Below are 26,613 nucleotides of genomic sequence, written 5' to 3'. Positions count from 1 at the left end.
TTCTTGTTCTAACGATTTATTATGTTCCTTTTTACGCACTTCGTACTCCACCATTACTCTGTTATCTCCATAGCAACATCTGAAGGACTCTAAACAACCTCTGTCGTTTGAAAGGATTGTTACATGCAGAGATTTGGTCAACCTGAGAGCTCAAGCACAACCCATTCTGCAGTAAGAGATCTGGCTGAGTGCTCTCTCCCATTGGAAGAAGCTTTTTCCCTCGGCTGTCTCACAGAAGCAAAGGGATGGCTTTTCCATAAACAAGGGAGGCTCTCCAACAGTTCGCCCTTATAGCGTAGCTTCCACACACAGTTAATTAGCTTAATCGGCAATTTCCTTTACCTCCCCTCCCAACCCCTCTTTCTATTCCCAGACCGTGCACCAGCCTCCCTTCCCTCCACATCCTTCTCTGTCTGCTGTAGCTATTTCCTCATCCTCAGCCTTTGGTGTAATCTTCTTCCAGTGTTTTCTTTCGCTTCGTCTTCTATGTACGATAGAATGTACGGCTAGACTTCTCTTCTCCCTCCCCTCCCCACTTTCGTCCCCCTGCGCATTAACGAACAGCAAGATTCTTTTAAGTTTAAAAATCTTCCTCAAACGTGATTCCTCGCCTTCCTCACGTCTCCGAGTCTCCGTCTCCAAGTTAGATTTATAGTGTTCAAGGGACAGAAGTGAACGCTGTTTCTATGACGTGTCTTAAAGGATGAGTGCAAGTTGCACTGGCAATTTTCAACTCCGTTTTTTTTTTAAATTGGCTGTGACCCTAATGTTTGCCCGAGGGAAACTGGGAAAGGGTGAGGGATAGATGATGACTTTCAAATGAGTTTTAAGTCCATTGAAGTGTTTCCATGTTGCGAGCTGGATTATCGCGCACTGAGATGTGCCGCTAGTCGTATAACGAGATTTTCATATCGTTCCTTGCGAGAGATTACTAAGGGAAGATGCAAGTAAGAAGCATTCTGCAAATGGAAGGATCAACGTGCGTGAGAGGAAATTACATGTAAAACACCTGCATGTAAAAAATTATATATAATCGAACAGTAAAAGTTGGAATTTGTGACTTACAATATTTTAAAAGTTATGAAATTGATCATATATTTATAAAATGTTGCATATAGTATGCTTTAACAAGGAAATATTCCAAAATTCTCAAATCCTCGGGTGGAATCCTAACTTAAAAAACAATCCCGGGTACGTACTTAAAATAAAGGGAAACTTGAAAATAAATAATTACTTAATTCTTGTGTGTACAGCTTTATAGACTGTTTAGCAATTAATATTTATTTAATTAATCTGGTAGATATAAGGCCATCAAGTTTTCTTTACCTCTCTACCATGGGGTTAGCCACCGGTGTGGCTCAGTCGGTTAAGGCGTTTGCCTGCCGGTCTGAAGCTGCGCTCGGGCGCGAGTTCGATCGCCGCATGGGCTGATTACCTGGTTGGGTTTTTCCCGAGGTTTTCCCCAACCATGAGGTGAATGCCAAGTAATCTATGGCGAATCCTCGGCCTTATCTCACCAAATACCATCTCGAGGAATAATAATAATAATAATAATTAGGGCTAGGATTTTGATGAAATTCCATCTTTTTCCTAGTACGCCAGAAACATAATAGCTTTAGTATTTATATGTTATTTGATAAACTGGGTGTTTTAAGACATATTTGTTAGGGCATTTTTGCCGGTTTGAACTCATAAGAGCATCTTTTGTTTTATTCGGCCATTTTTTAGGCATTTTCATTGAATTTTGGCCAAAAAAAAACATTATTAATGTGAAATAATGTGTATTTCTTTTGATATTTTCTTTACATATTTTGTCCATTAATACCCTTTATTTTGTATAATATTTTAATCGTTTTTCTACACATTTTAACTTGGTACACCCCATGTAATGGATCAGTCCAGCCACCTTTTCAATATAGACTCCTCTATACCTGCTATAGTCCGTTACTCAGGAGAAGACGAGTGGAAAGAATGTGACCTTCTTGACTATCGCTGTTGATTATTATAAACATCGCTCAGATAAGCATCCCAGTAGCCAGGTTATTACTCGTGCAGGAAACATGAGTAACAATGCGTATGGAAATTAAAGCTAAGTTGAACAGAAGGAGACTTAATGTTTCTGCTTACTGCAGTACAAATATTACACGTGTTGTCGTACGTTATCTGTTCACATCCCTTCCTCCTCAGTCCACTCTCGTCTTCTCCTGTGTCACCGACAGTAGTTCCGGATAAGAGTGGCCTTGTGGTAGACTACATGAAAACTGAAAGTAAAGTAAATCCATGGCGCTACAGCCCATGAAGGGCCAAGACCGACTAGCTGACTGCTGACCTCGCGTCCCCATGCCGAAGCAGAGAGGTGAACGATCATACACGGAAACTACATCAGATAAAATAATTAATTAAAGTGTACTACTTAGAAAAAATTATGTAAAATTTAATTTAATTACTAGTCTAAATATTAAGTAGTACAAAACCTCTTTTCCTACTAAGCCAATTATGTAAGATCAATTTTTAGGCCTTTTTAAGGGAATTTTTGAAAGATTTTTAGGTCATAAATGCATTGTTGTTAGGACATTTTTTCATGATTTATAGGCCATCAAAATCCTAGACCTAATAATAATAGTAATAATAATAATAATAATAATAGTAATAATAATAATAGTAATAATAATAGTAATAATAATAATAATAATAATAATAATATGAGCCGTTCAAAGCAAAAGTGCTGTAAGTCAAAATTGGGTAATGAGGTTTAAAGTAAAAATTCTGTAAGATTCAGCGCAAAGTAGCAATTAATATGTCCTTCTTGCTATCCACTGACTACTAATAGTTTAAATAAATTGAATATTAATTGCTACTTTGCGCTGTATTTTACAGAATGTTTACTTTAACCCTCATTACTCATATTTGCCTTACACCACTTTTGCTCTGAACGGCTCAATATAATGATAATGATTATTTAATACAAAGAGAAGTCGCACAAAATCTCCCAAAAGCCATTATTTTGCATTCTCTCAAGGCAAAATGGTTCGATTTAAATCTCATATATTTCCCACGAAAGGAAAAGCAGTGCCTCAAAACACGATGAAATGTCTGACAGTAATAAGGAAACGGCACTTCAAGAAAGGGAGAGAGAGACATCATGACTCTTGAGATTTAAGGATAAGCTCTTCTTATTTGTTAGAGAGGCAAGAATTAGTCTGTGTTGGCGATTTTCTTTCGCGAATTTGAGATAAATATCTATTCAACCTAAGCATGCTGCTCTTACATTTCACAGCGATGTCAAGACAGGAAAACAAATCGATTGTTTCACTCGAGCAAGAGATCAGACGATAGGAGAGTGGAGAGGTCAACAAACATAATTCAGCTTTCCTTTTCTTCGAGTGCCCTTTTATCGAATTTTTTTTTTTATTTACACGTCTTTTTTCTCTCTTATGATTACTTCTCAGTATATACTAATATTATTCTCGGCATTATCATACACTAATTAAATGAAATAACTTACATTGAGAGATCCGGGATAGCTCGGTTAATAGAATGTAAGATCAAAACTGGAAATCCCTTAATTAAATCCTAGTTGAAAGTAGGATTTTTTTATCCCGCTATAACTTGTAGAACACATCAATGGTAAAAATTACAGGGGCATCAATTGATTTTTACATCAATTTTTATTGTACCTGAGTTTTTGAATGTACTTCACTCACACCCCCTCTACTAGTAAACTCCCAACCGTCCTCCACAAGAACCAGGGCCGCGTATGCAGTACTGAGTTAGTGAGTACAGTACGTTCCAGAAATATGTTCGCGTTTTCCAGTGACGAAAGAGCTGTCAATATTGAATCATATTTTCGCACAGGTACTATCGTCTGTTTGCCTACGTCGCATCTCGGTTTTCCCCACTTGCTTCTGTTCGTCCCTCTGTAAAGTCTAGTAGCTGGGCTGTCTTAGCTCTTTTCTTAAAACATTAATTTCTGTTAGGAATTGGACGTCTATGTAATATTATACAACTGTTTAAAATAACTTAAATAAAAGGGCCTCGTTTAGTAATTAACTATCACGTGATCCCCCCCCTTTATACGACCCTGCGACAAAATCATATGGACGGACAGTAGATAGCGTGTCTGAGTAATTTTATCTTTTTGGAATGGGGAGAAGTGAAGATTAAATTTACAGTATGTATGGTTCTCTTTTATAGAGTAGGTAGGTACAGAATTTTTGCAAAATGAGTTACTGATACGAAGGAGGAAACTGGTAATTGGAATTAGGTAAAATAGTCTCTAGTGCAATAATATGCTCAAAAGAACTGAAGCCTATATCGAAATGAACGGCCACCATTTTAAAAAATGTGTTTAAATATCCATATTATGATTATTTTTCAATTTAACTTCATTCTCTATATTGTACACTAATGTGCTGTAACAGTACAATATACACTGCATAATTAATACGTCCGAATGGAGAGCTCAATTCGTGAGTAAAAACACTAAGTGTTAATACAATACTGTGCTTTGATTAAACAAAAATCTATTGAAAATTATCAAACTCAAAATTGCGATATTTCCTAGTTTACGTAAATGGATGAACTACTTTTCTTCCCTCCTATACCTAGTAAAGTGATTTGTATTTTACGCCAGTATCATCGAACTCCAGCCTTGGAAGGGGGAGCAAGCGAGGTTTCCGGTTCTGTACCTTTAATCCAAAGATATAGCCAGGTTAATATTAAAAATGTTAGTAAAAATAAAATAATGTCCCGGTATAACTAGAGCTAGGAAGTTTGAACCAAAACTGTTAAGTTGTGTGAGCTTGGATTATATCTCTACCGAGTGAAAAGTAATAGAGCGTCTCTCGCTGTCAGTGAAGCAGAACGACTAACATGTATAGCCGAGTGGTGACCAACATGTGCTCCAATCGTCCACAGCCTTAGAACAAGAAAATAATATAAATCAATAATTTGTAATTATAAAGTTCTTAATTAATTTATCCAACATATAAAAATAACATACAAAGTATACAATTAAAATTCTAGCCTCTTGAACATTTTAATTTTATCAACAGTAATCTCACTAGAGGTTTTGAATTATCTGGAGAAAATCAAAACTCGAGTGGGATTTAATTGACTGTTACACGAACATAACCTATTATAAACAAGTGTTACAAAAGTTTTAATTAGGGATGATGAAATAAACAAGAAACGTTTTAATTAACGATAATGAAATAAAAAATAAACATGAATAATTAATAATAATTTTAAAAGGAGCAATTATTGAATGTACAATTTTCAATGCAGTACATTATTAAATAAAAATTGCATACAATATGTCTTGTAGGAAGTGCTAAAAATGGCATTATCTTTGCGTACATTTATGCGTTAGGTATTGTTTTCGTGTGTTATGGCATCATAGCTATCACGTAATAATACAGTTGCGCTGAATCCAGAGTTGACACATTGTTGGACAAATCATTCAAAGTATCCGTGACAGAGTGATAGGTAAAGGTGGATCAATTCGTTTGCCTCCGCGCTCTCCGGACCTAAACCCACTAGACTTTTATTTTAGGATCATTTAAAAGAGCTCGTGTATGGAACCCGGTGCAAGATGAAAAGAGCCCTCAGAGCCCGTATTTTGGAAAGACACGAGGCAATACAACATTCGCCAGGGATGCATCAGCGCATCCGAGATTCAGTGCGACGACGTGGCCAATTTGAGCTCTTCTTGTAAGATAGATATCCAGATGGTATTCTATTTTTAGTGTCCACGCCTGTGGAGTACCGGTCAGCGCGTCTGACAGCGAAACCAGGTGGCTCAGTTTCGAATCCCGGTCGGGCAAGTTAAGGCTGGTTCACAATAAACCGGAAACGAGAACCAGAATGAAAACGAGAAGCAGAGGACATGAATATGAAAATGTTTGATTCACAATAAACCGAGAACGTAGACGACTATGCATATCGATATGCATGTCAATAACGATATGTAAAGTCGATATTACGCATTCTGATGTTATTTGTGTATAATTGACCAATGGCGTTCTCTCATGAGTACAAGGCAGCCAACATAAACACAGGTTAACTAACTTCGAAATTTCAACTGAAACATTTCATTAGGTACGGTACTATAAATATGCCCATGCATCTTTATTATCACAACCTATTTTAAGTCCACCATAAAGTTAGAGAAGAAACATTTGAATCCTCTAGATTCAAAACCGCCTCAAGACAATTTTGTTCATAATTGGGTTATGCCCACATATTGCTAGCTAAGAATCAATTCAAATGATTTATATAGTTTGAATTTAAAAAGTCACTAAATTTAAAGCAAAAGGTTTGTTAAAAGTCACTGTTAGGTTGAAAATTCCCTCTATTTGAAACCAGTTACTGTCAAAATCCTTCAATTTGTGAAAGTGGATATAGGGGATTTTGAATCTATAGGATTCATTTGTAATAGAACAAAAATGAACACAACAGTAGTTATTGAATTGAAGCATGAATATGTAGTGTGTAATACAACCAATACAGTAATAAAATATGATCCACTTATGATCGGTGTTCAAAGATGCAGCTATTGAAAGCCACGTATTCTCCTTCATTTTCTCATCTTTGTACGAGGCGCGCCGCCTATCGTAACCGTGAGGATTTTCCTCAACACTCAATATTAGAATCTCGTCAAATAAAACTTGCTCCATGATGCACAGCACAGAACAAAATAATGCATAGGTTATGTCACGGTCTTCTTGATACAAAATATATGACGACAAAATAGTTTTTAGATGGCAATAGAATGAATTTAGTGGGCTGTGATCGGAAACGTGAACGCCAAAGTTGAAACTTTGCCAACTCTCCGTTCCCGATCCTGGGCTCCGGCAAGCTTTTCGTTAATTGTGAATGGTCACATTTAAATGTACACATTTTAACAATTTTACCGTTTTCGTTTTCGTTCCGATTTTCGTTTCCGGTTTATTGTGAACCAGCCTTTACCTGGTTGAGGTTTATTCCGGAGTTTTCCCTCAACACAATACGAGCAAATGCTGGGTACTTTCAGTGCTGGATCCTGGACTCGTTTCACCGGCATTATCATCTTCATTTCTTCTAGACACTAAGGCCCAATTGTATAAAACTCCCTGAATAAAGATCAACTTTGATCGAAGATCGAAAAGTGAACCGAGTTCAGACACTTCTTCTATTGTATAAAACTTTTCTGCGATCAAATTACCTTGGTTCAAGTGCAATCGAAGTTGACGTGAAAAGGATTTGGCAACATCGCATAAACAGGTGAAATACGTGATGCGCGGACAGGTTTGTTCAGTGTTGCCAATCTAGCGACTTTAACTCTTTTTCAACAACAATTTCTCTTAAATTTTATATAGCTTAAATAGGGATTTAGTGACCTTTTTAGCACCCCATAGTGACAAAATTTAATCTTTCTTTGTTGATAATGAGAAATCTAGCGACTTTACAACTACTTTTTGGCGACTTTCCGTACACTCTGTTGGAGACACTGGTTTTTTGTGCAATGTAAATAATGGCGGACAATAAGAAGAGTTGTTATCATGTTATGGTGTTTGATACTGCTAAACATAATAAAGCTTTATAAAACGACAATTTTCGTTTAGTAATACAGTTAATTGAAAATTTATGAATGTACCTATCATATCCATTAATAATTAATGGTTGTTATAAACATAATATAATTATAGGTTATGTTATTTGATACGGCTGAACACGATAGAGCCTTATAAAATATAAGATTGTTTGTGTATTAAGGCAAGAAATTGAAAGAAATATATATAAATGTACCTATCATATCTATTAATATTAATAATAATGGATATTTTATTTGCACAATCTGTCACTCGTATATTTCAAACAGAAAAGAAATAACAACTTGGATCATCTAACTTAATCGGAGAAATTTCTTCAGTCAAAGTTGACTTTAGTTTGAGACAAATTAATCTCAGATTAGACTTTATACAACACAAAATTCCAAGTTCAGCTGAAACAAGGATCAATTTAACCTCTGATCTAAGATTAAATGGTTTATACAATCGGGCCTAAATAACCTGAGGTGTTGATACAGCGTCGTAAAATAACCCAATAAAATAAAAAAAAATAAAAAAAAAAAATCTGTTTTAGTTGAAAATGTACGACATCATACAATGTAAGCAGGGTTGTAGAATAAAGGGTTTTGACAAGGAAATAAAGCGTTTCCGGGCCAATGCTCATGTAGGATTTTTTCATCCTCTGTATGAGAGTAATATGCTCCTATAATTTAGACATAGATTTTAGTTACAGCCTGTATAAGTAGATATGGCAACACTGAAAATATTTTCACTGCATTAAAAAAAGTTGTTTTCACCTCTCGAATTCATTGGCATTAAAAATTCAGTGACTCTAAAGGGGAATTTGATTTCATTTGCCCTTGAGAATTCCGAAATATTGCTGGAATGGATATCTTGGGATTTAGAAGTGTTTGCTTGGAAACATGTCTATTATGTCCTTACAATAACTAGAAATCCCGGTTCAGTGGTAGTTATATATAAATCCCGCAAGGGTAGCTGCCCTTCAGTAAGGGTTGCCAAAAGATACAGCATACTAAACAAATAATAAATAAAAATAAACATTTGTGTTACCAGTATTTATGATTATTATTTTCAAATGGAAGCTACCCTTGGGAAAGTGCGATTTTTCAATAATTGAGGACGTAGCTGCAATAAGGGCCCTTAGCCCCATAGGTCCTTTCTCCGGAGAATGCATAAATCGATTCTCCATAGTTTCTTTGTTATACCCACAAAGTTTCGTTGAGAAATTTTGAACAGTAATGCTGATAAACCTGTTTATTTTAATGTAATATATGTTATAGGCCCCGCACTGTTTTAAAAAAATTTCAACGCTATATAAATGAGAACAGCATTTTGGAGTTTGGGTCGTTATTACAACTACGTCCTCAGTTCTTAGTAATAAGATAGAATATAAATAAATTTAGGTGTAACAGGTGATTACGTAAAATCTGAACATAATATTTCATTACGTCTATAGCAATAATTTCCAGAATTTTTAAAGGAATTTCAAAAGACTTAAAACTTTCAACTGAGAATTTTGGATTTGTTCCCTTTGCTCCGAACAGTATTCCAAATATATCAATCTGTGCTTTTATATGATAATAATTCCTGAAGTATTCAATTGTAGGATCATAGATGGTCTTCTTTTCTTCATGTACTACTACAGGTTGTTCAACTGCAGTTTCAAAGCGTACAGTGGGATCAATGATAATTATTGCTCCATCATTTCCTCTATCAATGGCAATGATGTCAACTCGCCGAGAACTTCCATCTCTTGCAAGGCAGTGGACTTCTTGATGAATCTCATAGAACAGGGCCGGGCATGAGAGCGGTTCCGTTTAGCCGGCCAGAGCTGCTCTCGCTCCGCAAGGCAACCCGGAGCAGAACGCTCACGCAGTGGCGGACTCACATTACAGCTACCTTCCCTGCATTAACATAACAAGAGCCACGGTTGTTCTAGTTATTCAGTCTGTCAGTACATAATAGTTTATAAGGATGTTACATCGATCCATTGTACAGTACAGACTTTATAACACTTTATTAATTTAATGAAATAAACTTCGCTCTATGCACACACACAAATCATTAGGCTTATTTACATAACCCATACGCAGAGTGCTTTAACAATTACATAATATTAGGCTATTAACATATGGGATTAATCAGACATAATGGTAGGGTATTAATAATATAAACATAAGCAATAAAGGATTACAATCAGACATACTGTTAGTGTATTAATAATATAAACATATGTAACAAAGGATTGCAATCAGAAACAAAAGAAGGAAATTAATAATAAACACTCTTTCACACTTTTCTTTTACATGAATAAACTATTGTAACAAAATCGTATTTCTGTCAATCTTTGGATATTGAACTTCTTAATCAGTTGGAGTGTTTTAATGACAAATTAAACACTTTGCTAATCCACTGCTCTCTACGCAAAAGACCTCCTCCTTCCATGATACATTAAAAGCATTGGGAATAGCGGACCGCTTTAGTGTATGAGCGGAAGCTCCGTCTTTATAGTTCGCCATCGTACTGCAGAGTCAACCACTGCACCGACACTGAATGACGTATAGTATGCATACGTCACAGCGCTCGGAAGAAGCGCTCTTTAAAGCACACAGCGCTCATTTCTCAGAATCACGTAATGTGCCCAGCCTCGTCATAGAAGGAAGGAAGATTTTTAGCAATAAAATCTCGTATTGCATGGTGTCTTGTATCCCGAACGAGAGTTCCATGTTGGCAGAATCCCAGGATGTGTGGTAAGGTTTCTATCTCAGTGCAACTGATTAACTGAGGGAGGAAATCGTGCAAAATACGTAACTAAAATATATATGAGGATTTTTATGAAATAACAAAATTTACCGAAACATCATGGAATATGAAAAAATCTTTAGACGTCAATTTTATTGTATTCTATACAAGTGAACCGTGAAAATTCTTTTCCCTATATCGCTAGCAGGAATGGTTTAGGACAGTGGTCGTCAACTGAGATGTATTGGTGCGAGGGCAGAGATCCGGGGCAAGTGCATTGCTGGAGCGAGCAGCACAGCAGTAAGCGTCGAGATCTTCTGAGTGACAGTGGCGGCTCGACGGTTTCATAACCTGCAAACATGTCAGGTGCCGTGGCACGTTGCTGGATCGGTTTCTTTAACTACGAGAAGAGATAGCTATATTCATGGAACAACTAAATAAACCTATTCCGGAAGTGAGAATAATGTTAATTGCGCTTGTGACCGCATTTCTAACAGATTTAAAAGGGCATTTGAATGTTTTGAACCTCTCTTTTCAAGGTAAAAGTCAAATAGTCGCCCAAATGTATGACAGAATCAAGGTCTTTAAACTTACATTATCACTTTGAGAACGTCAGTTAAAGGATAGTTTAAAAACCTCGAGCACTTCTCAATACTAAGGACGATTAACACTTCTGTAATGACGACAGACTTGCAAGAATATGCGTAAACACTAGGAGAACTAAATCAAGAATTGCACTCAAGATTCCAGGATTTGGAAAGTCTTGAATGTAATTTTGAAATATCCGCGACTCCATAATCCATGGCTGCTGACCATGCTTCAACAGAATTGCAGTTGGAACTCTTGGCTGTACAATAGAATCGCGAATTAAAGAAGAAATTTGCAACCAAGAAATGTTCGTGTGACGTTTACAACATTTCACATGTCCGATTTCCACGATTGCACAGACATGCTGTTCGAATCTTGTGCTTATTTGGATCATCATACATTAGCGAGCAGTTTTTTTTTCTGATGAAAATTAACAAATCTCCGTCATAAAAATCAACTGCCAGATCACAGTTTAAAATGTGCACTGAGACTGTGCACCACTCAAACAGTGTTTCCAAACACTGAGAAGGTGATGGGTGAAAAGAGGATAAAAAATCCCGAAAAATCGCTGCCTCTGTTGAGTAAACTTCTATTCGTGTTACACAAATAGCGCAATATTTATACGATGAAAGAGTAATGGAACGGAGAAAAATTCTCTCCGGCGCCGGGATTTGAACCCGGGTTTTCAGCTCCACGTGCTGATGCTTTATCCACTAAGCCACACCGGATACCCATCCCGGCGTCGGACAGAATCGTCTCAGATTAAGTTCCAACTCTTGGGTTCCCTCTAGTGGCCGCCCTCTGCACTACGTCAAAGATGACTATGAACATAGGACTGAAGTCCATACATGTGCTGCAGTACACTCGTTATGAGTGACTAGTTGGCAGGGATCCGATGGAATAAGCGCCGTCTTTCGCATATCATATGTATTATTTTTAATGTACCGAAGTACATATGATATTTCCATGCAGATATTCTGCGTCATCATACAATGAAAGAGTAATGGAACGGAGAAAAATTCTCTTCGGCGCCGGGATTTGAACCCGGGTTTTCAGCTCTACGTGCTGATGCTTTATCCACTAAGCCACACCGGATACCCATCCCGACGTCGGACAGAATCGTCTCAGATTAAGTTCCAACTCTTGGGTTCCCTCTAGTGGCCGCTCTCTGCACTACGTCATAGATATCTATGAACATAGGACCGAAGTCCACACATGTGCGGAGGTGCACTCGTTATGAGTGACTTAGTTGGCCGGGATCCGACGGAATAAGCGCCGTCTTTCGCATATCATATATATATTATTTTTAATGTACCGAAGTACATATGATATTTCCATGCAGATATTCTGCGTCATCATACGATGAAAGAGTAATGGAACGGAGAAAAATTCTCTCCGGCGCCGGGATTTGAATCCGGGTTTTCAGCTCTACGTGCTGATGCTTTATCCACTAAGCCACACCGGATACCCACCCCGGCATCGGACAGAATCGTCTGAGATAAGTTCCAACTCTTGGGCTCCCTCTAGTGGCCGCCCTCTGCACTACGTCATAGATGTCTATGAACATAGGACTGAAGTCCATACATGTGCTGAGGTACACTCGTTATGAGTGACTAGTTGGCAGGGATCCGACGGAATAAGCGCCGTCTTTCGCATATCATATATATTATTTTTAATGTACCGAAGTACATATGATATTTCCATGCAGATATTCTGCGTCATAATACGATGAAAGAGTAATGGAACGGAGAAAAATTCTCTTCGGTGCCGGGATTTGAACCCGAGTTTTCAGCTCTACGTGCTGATGCTTTATCCAGTAACCCGGGTTCAAATCCCGGCGCCGGAGAGAATTTTTCTCCGTTCCATTACTCTTTCATCGTATGATGACGCAGAATATCTGCATGGAAATATCATATGTACTTCGGTATATTAAAAATAATATATAGCAATATTTATGTTTAACTCTGTTTCTTTCATAAACAATGTTATAGTTTCTCATTTCAATTATTTATTTCCTTTCAAATCTAAAATAGTACCATTCATTATGTTCATGGTTTAGTTAATGCATATTTATGTATGCAGGGGCAATCAATGTTTAATTTAGAAAAATGTATACACGGTTTTTATTCATTTGAATACCGTATTAAGTATTTCATTGAAATTGTTGTCGTTACAATAATTGTGCTGCCGCTATTTAATACTTTATTCCGTTTGTATAAGTTAAATATTCCAATGCAAAAATAAAGTTAATGTTCGTTTATTCAAATCATGTCCAATGTCTTGCTCATTATAATACAGAGATATCGCCACTGCACCTGCGCTCCTTTTCCGCACACTCGGTTGTTCAGGGAAAGCGAGCGAGCTAGGGAGATGCACAGTGCAAATCCGTTGATGACCACTGGTTTAGAATATGAAATATATTCTATCCGTCAGTAGTCATTAGCGAGTTACTTCTAGCATCGGTAGGATACACGCATTAGATTTTCGTAGACATTCTGCCCAGTTTAGACCTGAGCAGAACCAGAAGAGCCTCCTTCTGTGGGCTACACCAGGCAGCAGAATTCCATTAATTAGAGTTTGATGGAATGGAATGCGTCGACGACGGTGGTTTGCTGTTTATTCCGAAATGTGAATTGTGGGAAGGCTTGTTATTTCAACTAATTTATCTAACAAAAGGAATAATGGGAAAGCATGCGTTATGTGGGGCTGTTACCAGAATGAAATGTAACGTACATTCCTGGTAATATCTGATTTGATTAACCTACAATGAAATGTCGAAAGGTAGAGTAGCTAAACTGAAATGCCTATATTCACATAAAACAAAAGCCGAATTCAATATATGCTTAAACGTTGGAATGAAAACCTAAAATTAAATTACTTAATTATCTCGTACAGTTAAATAAATATAAAGGCTTATAACGATATTTCCATCAAACTACAGTAGGAAAATTATTGTATGATATAGCTAATGGGAAGGAAAATAAAATAATTACGGAACATTGTACTGTAACAAATAATAATAGGAAGTCTCGAATAATAGAAATGCGCTTCTTTAGGGCAGAGTAAATATACAGTGTGTTCGAAAAAGGACTGCACACTAAAGAAGTTAAAAACTATGAACACTGGTCCAAAAGCAAATATCTACGAAGCTACAAGATCTTTACCGTTATTGCTACCGTAAGTTTTTGTGACCTTTTTCACAAAGGAGCACACATTCATTTTAGATTCACTGGCTGTTTACGAATTGCTGAGTGATAAATTTGATCACAGTGTAATGTTTGTAATAATAATAATAATAATAATAATAATAATAATTATATTTTCCCTGGCAGAGTTAAGGCCATCAGGCCTTCTCTTCCACTCAACCGGGATAAAATCACATACATAAAAATACATACCGGTATACAAACATTAACTTAAAAATAATAATAAACATAATTAAGTAAAAAAGAGAGATTGAATACACACACACAATCAGTATTATCTTTAAAATAACAATAATAAAAATATATAATAAAAAAGACACTGAATACATAACCACAAACAGGAAAATACATTCTAGTATACAGTATTAACTAAAAAAAAAAGAATTAATACATATGAATATAATCTCACAACTAAAGGAATAGTAGAATTAGTATGATCAGCACAGCACGTGTTACATTGAGACAATGACAATTAGGCCTACCTAGATATAAGTGTTAATGGAAAAATAATGTATTGACTATGTAAAATAATAATAATAATAATAATAACTACAAATTATACCTAAAAACTAATTCTTTACATTTAAAATATTTCTAAACAACTGAGGACTAAGACTACCCATGATTTCCAGCGGCAGCGAATTTCATGAGCGGGCCATGGCTATTGAGAAAGGACTTGAGTACAGAGATGTCTGATGACGTGGTATTGTTAGCAACAGATTGTGCTGTGAACGTGTATTTCGACTATGATGTGAAGCTAGGAGAGTAAACCGAGAGGCAAGGTAGTTGGGTGTGGAATCATGTATAATTCGATATAGCAGGCAAAGAGAATGTACTAAACGTCGATCTTGCAAGCGGAGCCAGGAGAGTCGTAGAAAATATTCCGATAAATGATCATGTCGGCGGATATTGAAAATAAATCGGACACAGATATTATGTACACGTTGAAGTTTTTTAAGTTTGTACTGGTAATGATTCATTCATTCATTTCAAGAGGGCTGCAACCGGATTGTTGTGTATATAGCGTTCCCCATCTCAGTCGCTTTAATTTCTCTTCCTTCATTTTTACTAGTCAATGTCTAATTTTCCGAGACATACGTTAAGTCTGGCAGTGCCATCGATTAGTAAAAATTTGATTTTGTTTTTATTATTACTATTATTATTATTATTATTATTATTATTATTATTATTATTATTATTATTATTATTATTATTATTATTATTATTATTATTATTATGTATCACAGTGATTTATGCCGATTTGGTCTATCCCAAATACACATAATTTTTGTTTAATGTATGTAACTTGTAAGTAAGCTTGTTTTCCGTGGTCAGGTTACCCTGCTACTGCACAACCCCCAACCTGGAGGAGAAGAGTTTATTATATTTTGAGGTTTTCCTTCAACTAGAAATGTTTCTGTCCAAGGATAAATAGGGTTTTGTCTCTCGAACTAGGTATTGGATTTCGAGTCTCACCATTAACACCTTTATGTGCTGTAATAGCAGCTCCACCACGTGGAGACAGACATCAGAAATCTTAGTAGAGAGAAGATCTTTGAGTTAATGGCTATTCCGCAACTTTATCGAATATGGCTGGTCATCGTCATTTCACTTCAACTATTGTCCACTTTTTGGAGCTTATTATTATTATTATTATTATTATTATTATTATTATTATTATTATTATTATTATAGCTTTTATGAATGTTATTATTATTGCTCTAAAACCTGTTTAATTTGAAAAGTTTTCGTTCCGGTCAAAAATAGTGAAAATATAAAGGTGGTCATGTTAAAGAATTTTACCATTGACCTGTGAAGTCTAACTTTCAGGTCTGTCTGATGGATAGAACTCAGACATAAAATGTTAACATATCTTTTTTATTTCAAGTTAATGCTTATTATTATTATTATTATTATTATTATTATTATTATTATTATTATTATTATACTTAAAATGCATATGCCACAGGAATATTCAAAATTTTCATAACAAGATTTGTGGAATTACAGTAAGTACTGTGCATCAAAACAATTCTTTAATATTATATTATTCGTTTTATGATCATCTTAGATTTGAGCATTCTCATTTCAATGTTTGTATATAAATGATACAGTCCTTTTACAGGACTGCAATTATTGGCATTTAAATATTTAATTAATTGATTGTTGGAACGGTATTCTTCTGCTGCAAGGATTTGAATGTCGTCACCACTGCGTTCTTCTTTCTCCTCGTTTGTACTGAAAATGTTTCCAAGCACTTCTTACGCGGTTGAGGACACTTCTTCATGAACTATACCCGTAAGTTCGTCGTCTAAATACCCTCACAGTTAGCTTCCATCTCCTTTAATAGAAGGGAAGGTTGGATGGCCACTTACAACAGCTTACAGGTGGTGAGTAGTGCTAGTTCTAAGCAGTTGGTGGTAATTGAAAGTTTTAAAGATGGTTGGAAGTTGACCTTGGAACATTTATGAGGAATATGTCTACACAACTACAAAATATTTTGAACAACTACTATTACAGTTAACTTAAGTCTAGTTTTGTACTTGTCACTATCTCTCTCACTAGAGAGTTATTGAAATTTATATTTTCCCCGCCATTTTGATATGATAACTCTTGCACAAAAGGGGAGATCTATAACTGAAACTTGATTAATATATTTCAGTATTATTTGCATTTATCCCGGTAATAATGAACAGTTTGACTCGTAGACATTTTGTTTTTCAGCATTTAACTTCCCATGATTGTATGAGAAGATTCGAAGAGGACGGCAGTTACGTAGACCTTCGCCCCCCCCCCTACTACCAATAATGCATAGCACAATGTCAGTACGGCGGTTAATGTCGTCTGCGATACATCGAACTTTTCTGTTGATTTTCGAGTTCGTCATTTTCTTTTCTCTGGTTATAAGATGCTTATTTAAGCTGTGTTAACTCTCGCTAGTGGTTTTATATTTTAGTTTATCCGTCTTAGTATTTATTTTATTATTGTAAATATTTTTGTTTTATTATTATTATTATTATTATTATTATTATTATTATTATTATTATTATTATTATTGAATTAATTTGTATTACTATCTTTGTATCATCTCCGTCACGGATATTCTAATATTATTATTATTGTTATTGTTATTATTGTTACTATTATTTCTAATATCAACTTCATTATTGGTCTCTTTAAAATTTATGTAGACTACTGGACTGTACCCGAGCACGAGCATATGCTCATTTCGGGTATATATTCATATGTATCATTTCAAATGTAAATTGTGAATAAATTTGAATTTGAATTTGAATTTGAGTTTCACAGGTAGAAAATGTATAAAATACTGCCAAACTATCGCCAAGGTTCAAGTTAAAAGATAGTCAGTCAACCAATAGGGTAAATTCTATATAATTGCAAGGAAATGGAAATTTTCCAGATCCATAGAAATGTGATCAACGTCATAGATTTTACTGTATTGTTGTTGTTATTGCTATTATTATTATTATTATTATTATTATTATTATTATTATTATTATTGTTGTTGTTGTTGTTGTTGTTGTTGATGGTTGTTTATGCTTACAGTATGTCGCCAATGTTTATTATTACGTAACTGTACACCACATGGACATAAAGTGGGATACCTATGATATAGTAGGATCAGTCAAGACGACTTGGATAATGAACACATATTCGTATTCCACCAGACTTTCGTGCAACGTGATAATAATGAAGACTGAGAAGAATTATATTTTGGCCTTTTACTACAGTAGAACTCCAATTTAGAGGAAGGAGGCATTTAACTTGCAAGCAGGGTTGGTTCAGTTCATGCGACGTTGCTGTCGTGTACACATCGAGTAGGTCGATACACGATAAAGATGTCAGGGAAGAGAACAAGACTGAGCCTAGAAGAAAAACTCCAGGTTATTGATGTAATAGAAATGCTGAACAAATAAGAAAAATTGCTAAGGGATATAATCTAACCTTATCTGTTGTACGCAGGATAAAAAGTGACAGTGAAAAGATTAAAGCTTTTGCAGAAAAACTGAAAAACAAGGAGGGCAATGTAAAGAAGAGAAAATCTATGAAACTTCCTGATAACAAGCAATATTACAGAATGAAAGTTTTGAATGGTTCAAGTAAAAGAAAAGTGAGAAAATTCCTGTGAAATTAACTAAAAACTTGGTGTTGATACAATATTTAAAGCTAGCAATGCGTGATTAATCTTCACCCATACTATTCACAGCTGTCGTTTAGTTCCAGTAGCATATCCCTTAGTATCATCTCCTCTTCAGCTAACAAAACCATATCAGCAAATCTTATGCATTTTATTCCTCTGCCTCCTACTATCACTCCTCCCATGTTCTGAAAACAGTTGTTCATTAAATCCTCAAGTAAATGTTGAACAGGGTAGGTGATAAAAGGCATCCTTCATGTACTCCTCTCCCTATTTCACTTCCTTCACCCATTTCTCCTGACACGATCGCCGCAAGAAAGTCTCTATTCAGTTCGAGCGAGACCTTTCATATAAAGATTAATGAGTAGTCTTCTCTCTTTCCAAATCACACCTATTTTCTTTAGGATCCCTATCAGTTTATTCCAATCCACTCTGTCAAATGCCTTTTCTACGTCCACAAATGCCATATACACTTCTTTATTCTTCTCCAGGTATCTTGCGCCGATTGTTCTTAGCAGTCCAATTCCATCTCTCGTACCTTTTCTCTTCTTCAAGCCAATCTGCTCTTCTTCTAACTGTCCTTCCATTTTAGACTATAAACATCGATTCAGTATACGCAAGAGAAACTTCGCAGAGTGCGACATCAGGCTGATAGTTCTGAACTCGTTATATTTCTTGGCATTATTTTTCTTCGGGATTGGAAGCAACATTGTCTCCGTAAAATCTTAAGGGTGTTAATATTAATACTATTATTATTATTATTATTATTATTATTATTATTATTATTATTATTGATAACTATGCGGATTACGTGAATATGTTATGAGAAAATCCACAAACGATTAGGGAAAATACGGGAATTTTACTTGAAGCAAGTAAAGAGATAGGTTTGGACGTAAATCCCGATAAGACAAAGTATATGATTATGTCTCGTGACGAGAATATTCTACGAAATGGAAATATAAAAATTGGAAATTTATCCTTTGCAGAGGTGAAAAAATTGAAATACCTAGTAGCAACAGTAACAAATATAAATTACACTCGGGAGGAAATTAAACACAGAATAAATATGGGAAATGCCTGTTATTATTCGGTTGAGAAGCTTTTATCATCCAGTCTGTTGTCAAAAAATCTGAAAGTTAGAATTTATAAAACAGTTATATTACCGATTGTTCTTTATGGTTGTGAAACTTAGACTCTCACTTTGAGAGAGGAACATAGATTAAGGGTGTTTCAGAACAATGTGCTTAGGAAAATATTTGGGGCTAAGAGGGATGAAGTTACAGGAAAATGGAGAAAGTTTCACAACACAGAACTGCACGCATTGTATTCTTTACCTGACATAATTAGGAACATTAAATCCAGACGTTTGAGATGGGCAGGGCATGTAGTACGTATGGGCGAATCCAGAAATGCATATAGAGTGTTAGTTGGGAGGCCAGAGGGAAAAAATATCTTTGGGGAGGACGAGACGTAGATGGGAAGATAATATTAAAATGGATTTGAGGGAGGTGAGATATGATGATAGAGACTGGATTAATCTTGCTCAGGATGGGGACCAATGGCGGGTTTATGTGAGGGTGGCAATGAACCTCCGGGTTCCTTAAAAGCCAGTAAGTAATTAAGTAAGTATTATTGATAGCAATATTAAGTATATAATATTGATTAAAAATTAATGAAGCCTTTAACCGACAAATCCACAATCTCTGTACTGTAAATTATAGTTATCCTGAGCACGTACATGCAGAGTTAGGTCTCGCTCGAACTGCATAGGGACTTTCTTGCGGCGATCGTGTCAGACCGCAGCGAGGGAGCGGGTGTTCTGTAGTAATAATACCGGAGCTGTTGTTGTAAATACAGGCCCGATTCGTTCGGTGTCCCAACTATTCCGAGAATGCCAACACCTTGCTACCAGAACAACCGCGGCCCCAGATCTATCCGCCAGAAGCAGAAGAACGACACAAGTTAAGCCAACAGGCAGACTGGAGGGCCTGTATTAGCTTCTACGGTAAAGAAAAAGCGGAAATGATTTCTCAGAAACAAAGAAAGGATCAAATGAAAATGCAAGCTATCAAAGAAATGAAGGGCAGAGCAGAGTAGTGAAGAATAGAATAAGTGAACCAAGATAAACACGAATAAAGAAAGAGAGGAGAAAATTAATTTCGAAGCATTTAAAATAATCTCAAAAGGGATAATTTGTCATGTTATAAGCTTTTATAATTTGACATCCATTTCTTACTTCAGATTTTGTAACCCTGAATCGTTCGTTGTTGAAAGGAACTAAGTCCACATTTTTGTCAATTTCATTTTTTTTATCGATTTGTAATGTAGAACGCACGCTGGATCTGTTGGTGTAGGAAGGAACTAATTACTAGACATCGGATTTTTAGGCACTAAAAATTGCAGTTTTAGGCGCCTAAAATAAGCTCAAAATTTGTAAAATTAGGCTCTATTTTAATGAAAATGGGCATTTTAGGCACATCAAGGTATCATACTTATTTCTTTCACTGAAATTTTTAGTTATACACTAAAATACGTACAAAAAAGTATGTTTAAACATTAAAAAAGATTACTATATTATATTTATAAACAGAGCTGCACAAATTTAATATATTGAAACTAATGAAATAATGATTATTGATATCAAGATTACTCATTTTAAGTTATTGAAATTCAGTTCCATGCTCAGACTTTATTATAATTATCTGCACAGTACACCACCAGAATTTTTTCTAAATTCTCCACAGTTAACCTTTGCCTTTTGTCACTGAGAATCATTTTGAAAGCAGAAAAACCGAAACTGATGTGAGAGGCGGAAATTTTAAATTAGGTACAATAGAAACATCAATACTTACTGGAACATTTACACTTTCCCCCGATATCACTCTTGATACATTTTCCAACAATGAAAATCCTACATTCTTATTTAATACGTTGTCCCACTTATTTTTAACTTTTTTCCCAGTTTCGCCCAGAGCAGAATGTATGTTCACTTCAGCTTCCTTTACTATTGCTATTTGGCTACAAAGAGATTGTTTTTCACGTTCTAATTGTTCAATGCTTGCAGGTATGAAAGAAAAGTTTGATGTTATGTAGGCAATATCGTTTTTCACTCGTGAGTCATTCAGACAATCTTTCACTGCTTTCACACACGCTGCACTATCAGTTTCAGGTAATTTATCAATAACTGTGACCACTTCTTTAAAATACTTAGAATAATACACCACTGACTGAATCCAGGTTCCCCATCGTGTAACAACCGGCTGAGGTGGGAGTGGGATATCTGGAAAGTTCTCTATGAATATTGAAATCCTGGATGGGGCTTTACAAAAAGATTTTTTTGTGTTAGAAATAAACGAATTGACAAGAGGAAATTCATTCCGGATTGTTTCAGAAACCCTGTGAAGGCCATGTGCTAGACAGGTTACATGCGTGAGGTTAGGATAAAATGTTTTAAGAAGTGGAGCTGCAGCAACCATGTATGAGACAGCATCAGTACAAAACAACAGAACTTTAGAATCGTCTATATTACCTGAGTATAAAGACTGTAGGCCTTTATTTACAAAATAAGCAATGGCTTGGCTATTCACTTTCGAAAGTTCCTTAACACATACGAGGTGTGGAATCGAAGGTCCATCAGGACTAAGTTTTCCTACTACCATATTTGCTATATACCTATTCATAGGATCTGATGTTTCATCAACAGAGACCCATATGTAAGAATCATCTATATCCTCCCGAATGGAAGCTAAAGTTTCATTGTATATTCTAAGTAATTTTTTCTTAGGGTCGACTCAGATGGGATATTTTGTTTGCAGTATTTTTGTAAAAACTGACTTAAAACCGGATTTTCAATTGCATTCCAGGGAATGTTAGCAGCAACAAACGCTCTGGTTAAATCAGCATAGAAACTGCTGCTGAGATTGGATAAAGTAGGCTGTGTTAGTAAAGTTTGTTGCAGTTGATTTTTCTGCTGAGCTTTAGCCTTATGAGCCGCTCCTTGCACATGCTGCTTTAGGTGGCACTTCTTTTCTTGCGAAATCTAAAAATGTAAAGTAAACTGAATTAAAATAAAATCCTAATTGTTGTATTGCCGTATTTCTATCACAAAGTTAGTGGGTTCGAACAATCAAAATTTTAATGACCTGCAAATACTTTAACTATAGGAATTTAAAAGGTTAAAGTGTAGTGGTCTTAAAAAGAATTATATCTCAGGATAGCTCAGTCAATGTATAAATATTATAGGCCTGCTCATTAAAATTAATAGAATTTATATATTTCAACTATTGTTACATACCTGTTTGCTACAAATCTTGCAGAATATTATTTTTCCATCATAAGTGAATTCTGAATATTCTGTTAGCCATTGCCGGATCAATGTAGATTTTGCACTTATATTTTTCGGCATTATCGCGTTAAAATTCACAGGAAAACGTCCTACCGCTCAAAAACTTCTCAACACAAATAAGGTGAGGGAAAGAGCAACTGTTAACGAGCATTCAAATGAACCGTTGTTATTGAGATTCAATTGGACAAAAATACAAAGTTCCACTTATTGTTGCATTTCCTGGTAGTGTTAACACTAGGAGGGCCATTCTTTTAAATATTTTGTAACGGTTTACCCTACTAATTCGCAGTTTTACGACTTTTCATAAATATTTCAAAAACACTCTTTCTCCAAAAATTGTGATTTTATGACACTCTGAAGGACAGTACAGCTAATCGGTTTCAGACCGAAAACAGTCAGTTTTATAGTATAGTATATCTCTGAATCGGTAGCAGCACATGTTGTGATTGTTGCCTGCTTCAAAACTAAGGTTGGTTCTTTGTCGGCATTTATGCCTCCAAACATGTTAAATTCGGTGAAATCTATTGCGAGTGTCGTGAGATTCAAAACATTTTGTTTCCTTTATCAATGGTTTCATGGCCGGTGTGAAGCAAACTTTCCAGTTTTTAAATGCCTTAAATTTCGCAGTGAATGCATGTATAAATTAGAAAAAGTAAGAGTAAAATGCGAAACTTTACAGTGAGTTAGGCATTTTAGGCGAATATTAACAAATTAGGCTCTAATAACCGTTTTAGGGCATTTTAGGGCACTATAAAACTCTTTGAATACCTTTCAATTTCCATGAAACACAAATATTAATAATTAATTTTACTTTTCTCCTAAAGAAACAAAATAGGCATTTGCCCTAGAATCCGATGTCTCCTAATTACTCATATTCCTTGTCCTTTATTTGAGGTGGTCAATCTTGTCATTCACTGTTGAAAGGAACTATCTCCTGGAGATAGTGCTTTTCAACACGGAACTACGAAGATTCCAGGTTGGTGGCCCTGTGCGAACAGTATATTCTGCCTCCAATATTTCTCGGGTTTTATGAGTGCAGAGTGATTGTTGATTACTAGTTGTTTGTCGCATTAAATGTTCAGATTTGATTATTCTGTACTTGATAACAGTATCAGATAGTGGAAGACGGAATACACGAGAAATTGTGATCTTATTAGTCTGTTACAGAAAACTTGTCCTGAAGGACGAGTTCCTATCAAAACAAGCAAACTAGGACATGTGAGGAAAGTTTATCGTCATGTTACTACATCAGGAGATAGCAAAGATTTCTATGATAAAATATTGCAATGGCCAACGGAACAAAAAGAAAACCTACTTTATTGAAAACAGTAATTATTTGTAGAGCCTACTGTTGTTCTGTATTTACCCAAGAATAAAAATATATTGGTTAATTCAATGAAATAATATGGATATTTTAAAAACTTTGTTTTGTTTTCAGTGTTATTCTCATTACAAAGGTGTATGACTACAGTAAATATTCTTTGTATTTTCTGAAAATAATGTATGTTATACTGCACGATGCAAGTAACATGTTCCATAGTTGATTTTTTTCTTAACACTTCCATTACAGGTGATTTAATAAATTCCCAATTTGTTTTATAGGCCAAAATGTGTTTACATTTTTATAAATAGAGCATTTCCATGTTGAAAGGAACTAAGTCCAATGACGTGTTTTCTAGATTAGAAAGATTCTAATGACTGTGCGAATATTTTTATGAGTCTAAACTAATTCTGTATGCATATATTTTATGTGCACAATATATTTTGTTTTAATCTTCGATAGATTACTCACAAAACAGTTTTTTTCGATTATCTCAAAACTTTAAAAAGTGGACTTGGTTCCTTTCAACAATAACCGATTCTACTTGAGGAAATACATAAAATTGCTTTTTTTTCCAAACCAATTTCAAATGTTATTTTATTCTAATAATTTTCGTAATATAATATGAAAAATTAAACTGCATTTACAGATTATTTCCAAAATGCAGAAAAAGATATTATGAGGTTTTAGGTAATTACTTACACTCAATAAAAAATAAAATAAAACAAATAAATATCAGGATATAAATACAGCTACACGTATCTATAGATCTGTAACGGATTGAATTTTTTAAATTAATATAATATATTATGCTTATTATTTACGGAAAAAGAGCAAAACGATAAATCATTATTTTCCTCATAATTATCTTGAAAATTATAACTCTAATTAAGAATTATTTAGGCAGAAATTCTGGGTTTAAAGAAAAACATAATATAATTAATTAGTAAAAATAACGTAATCTTACTGGTAAGGGAAATATAAAATATAGATCCTGCTCATGGTCATTGTTCATAGCTAGAGCCAGGATGTTTGGCAAAATGCCTTTTTTACTGGGTGGAAGTAAATCATTATTTGCATAGATATAGAGGTGATTTGGAGTAAATCAAAGTCATAAGGCTAATTTTTATTTTGCCTATTTTGCCTTTTTTAAGGTGTTTCTACTAATAAATGCCTTTTTTCCATATTAAAGCAATATTTCTTGTTTATTTGCAATTTTTTAATGAATTGTAATGTAATGTGTATTAAATTTAAATATTTTAAACAATGACTAACTTTACTAACAATAGTAAATAAAAGTAATTTATTTCGGTGCATAATCTGCTAATAATCGTGCTTTAATACTATTGGTGTACTATGAATAATGATCGACAATCTAGAGTTACGAATATAATAAGATCATGTCTTCATGATACCTACATTCAGGTTTAAAATTATTTTTAAATGTTAAGCTTATTCTTATATATTATAAGTTGTCACGTAGTATTTTGAAATCTTACTTTTCCAATTTTGTGCTACACTTTTTTATTATTGTAGGAGAAAGGAATTTGAGTGAGGAACAATCAGTTATTATCAGGTGACAGAAGGTATAAGATCTGTTAGCTAAAATGCCTAAATTCAGTAAACCATTGAAAAGTAAACTTCATGCTTACGTTAGTGAATTTGATGCCCATGTGTTTTCGACCGATGGAACAGTTTTGTTATGTAAGGTTTGTGAAAAGACAGTTAATCACAAAAACAAACTTCGTTTATCGCAGGTTTCTTTTATTTTCACTTAACTGTACTTGGCATTGGAAAGGGTCCTAATGTACCCCTCCCAAAAGACTCGATTTTCTTGGAAATTTCTTCTGTGAGTCGCCGTGCACTCTGACTATGAGATCACTCACTAATGGTCTGTCACCTCGCGTCACAGTTCAGCTGTCGTGTGACTCCTGACGCACATGATGTAATTCAAATTCGTTATCAGATATCGGAAACAACCCTGTAAATAGTCGTACTGTACATTACAGTAATCTCTGCATCAGAATTAGGGACACATCTACCGACAGACATTACTACTTTTAGGTGTCAGAGGTCCTAATAAAATCTGTGTTTGTGCAAAAAGTTTCGAAATTGAGTTTTTGCAATGTCACAATACATTCTTTTTGTAACTTTGTATGGAATTTTAGGGTGGGGACATGCAAGTATTTCTAATCTCACTCCACTAATACTTATTCAGAAAAGGATAATTAAAATATGCCTTAATAAACCAATTGATTACTCATCCAAGCTTTTGTTTACTGATTTTAATGTTTTAAAAATTAAACAGATTTATTATATTGCCTTATTAATCTTAATACATAAAAATCGTAATAAATTCAAATCGTATCATCATAAATATGGAACTGAAAGATCCAATTTTATACGACTAGAGGAACCAAAGTGTTTTACAAGCACAGCTCTGAGACATGGTACCTACTTTGGTCCAAGGTTATACAATAAAATAATTGATAAATACCCAAATTTGGAAAATTTTAGTATCAGACATTTCAAAAATAGCGTTAGGAATTTATTTTTTAAAGAATATGAATTGATTTAATATGTATATGTATTTGTATGATTTAAATTGTTAAAATTGAAATTGTATTTTTAAAGTTAAGTTATTCCTGTAATTTTTTTTTTCTTGACCCAGTTTCTGT

At 34.9% G+C, this 26,613-nt stretch overlaps 1 protein-coding gene and 1 non-coding gene across 2 annotated transcripts in view; one reads left to right on the top strand and one right to left on the bottom strand.

The window, feature by feature from the left end:
- LOC138708518 (secreted protein C-like) overlaps nucleotides 1-26,613 on the top strand; it is a 1,615,872-nt gene that overhangs the window by 564,678 nt on the left and 1,024,581 nt on the right. The gene's annotated exons all lie outside the window — the stretch shown is intronic.
- TRNAH-GUG (transfer RNA histidin (anticodon GUG)) lies at nucleotides 11,558-11,629 on the bottom strand. Its single transcript has one exon. It is a non-coding gene; the product is annotated as a tRNA-His (tRNA).

This window comes from Periplaneta americana, chromosome 11 (assembly GCF_040183065.1).
Source record: "Periplaneta americana isolate PAMFEO1 chromosome 11, P.americana_PAMFEO1_priV1, whole genome shotgun sequence".
Classification (NCBI taxonomy): domain Eukaryota; kingdom Metazoa; phylum Arthropoda; class Insecta; order Blattodea; family Blattidae; genus Periplaneta; species Periplaneta americana.
The sequence above is the reverse complement of the archived record's forward strand: the minus strand, read 5'-3'. Positions and strand labels throughout refer to the sequence as shown.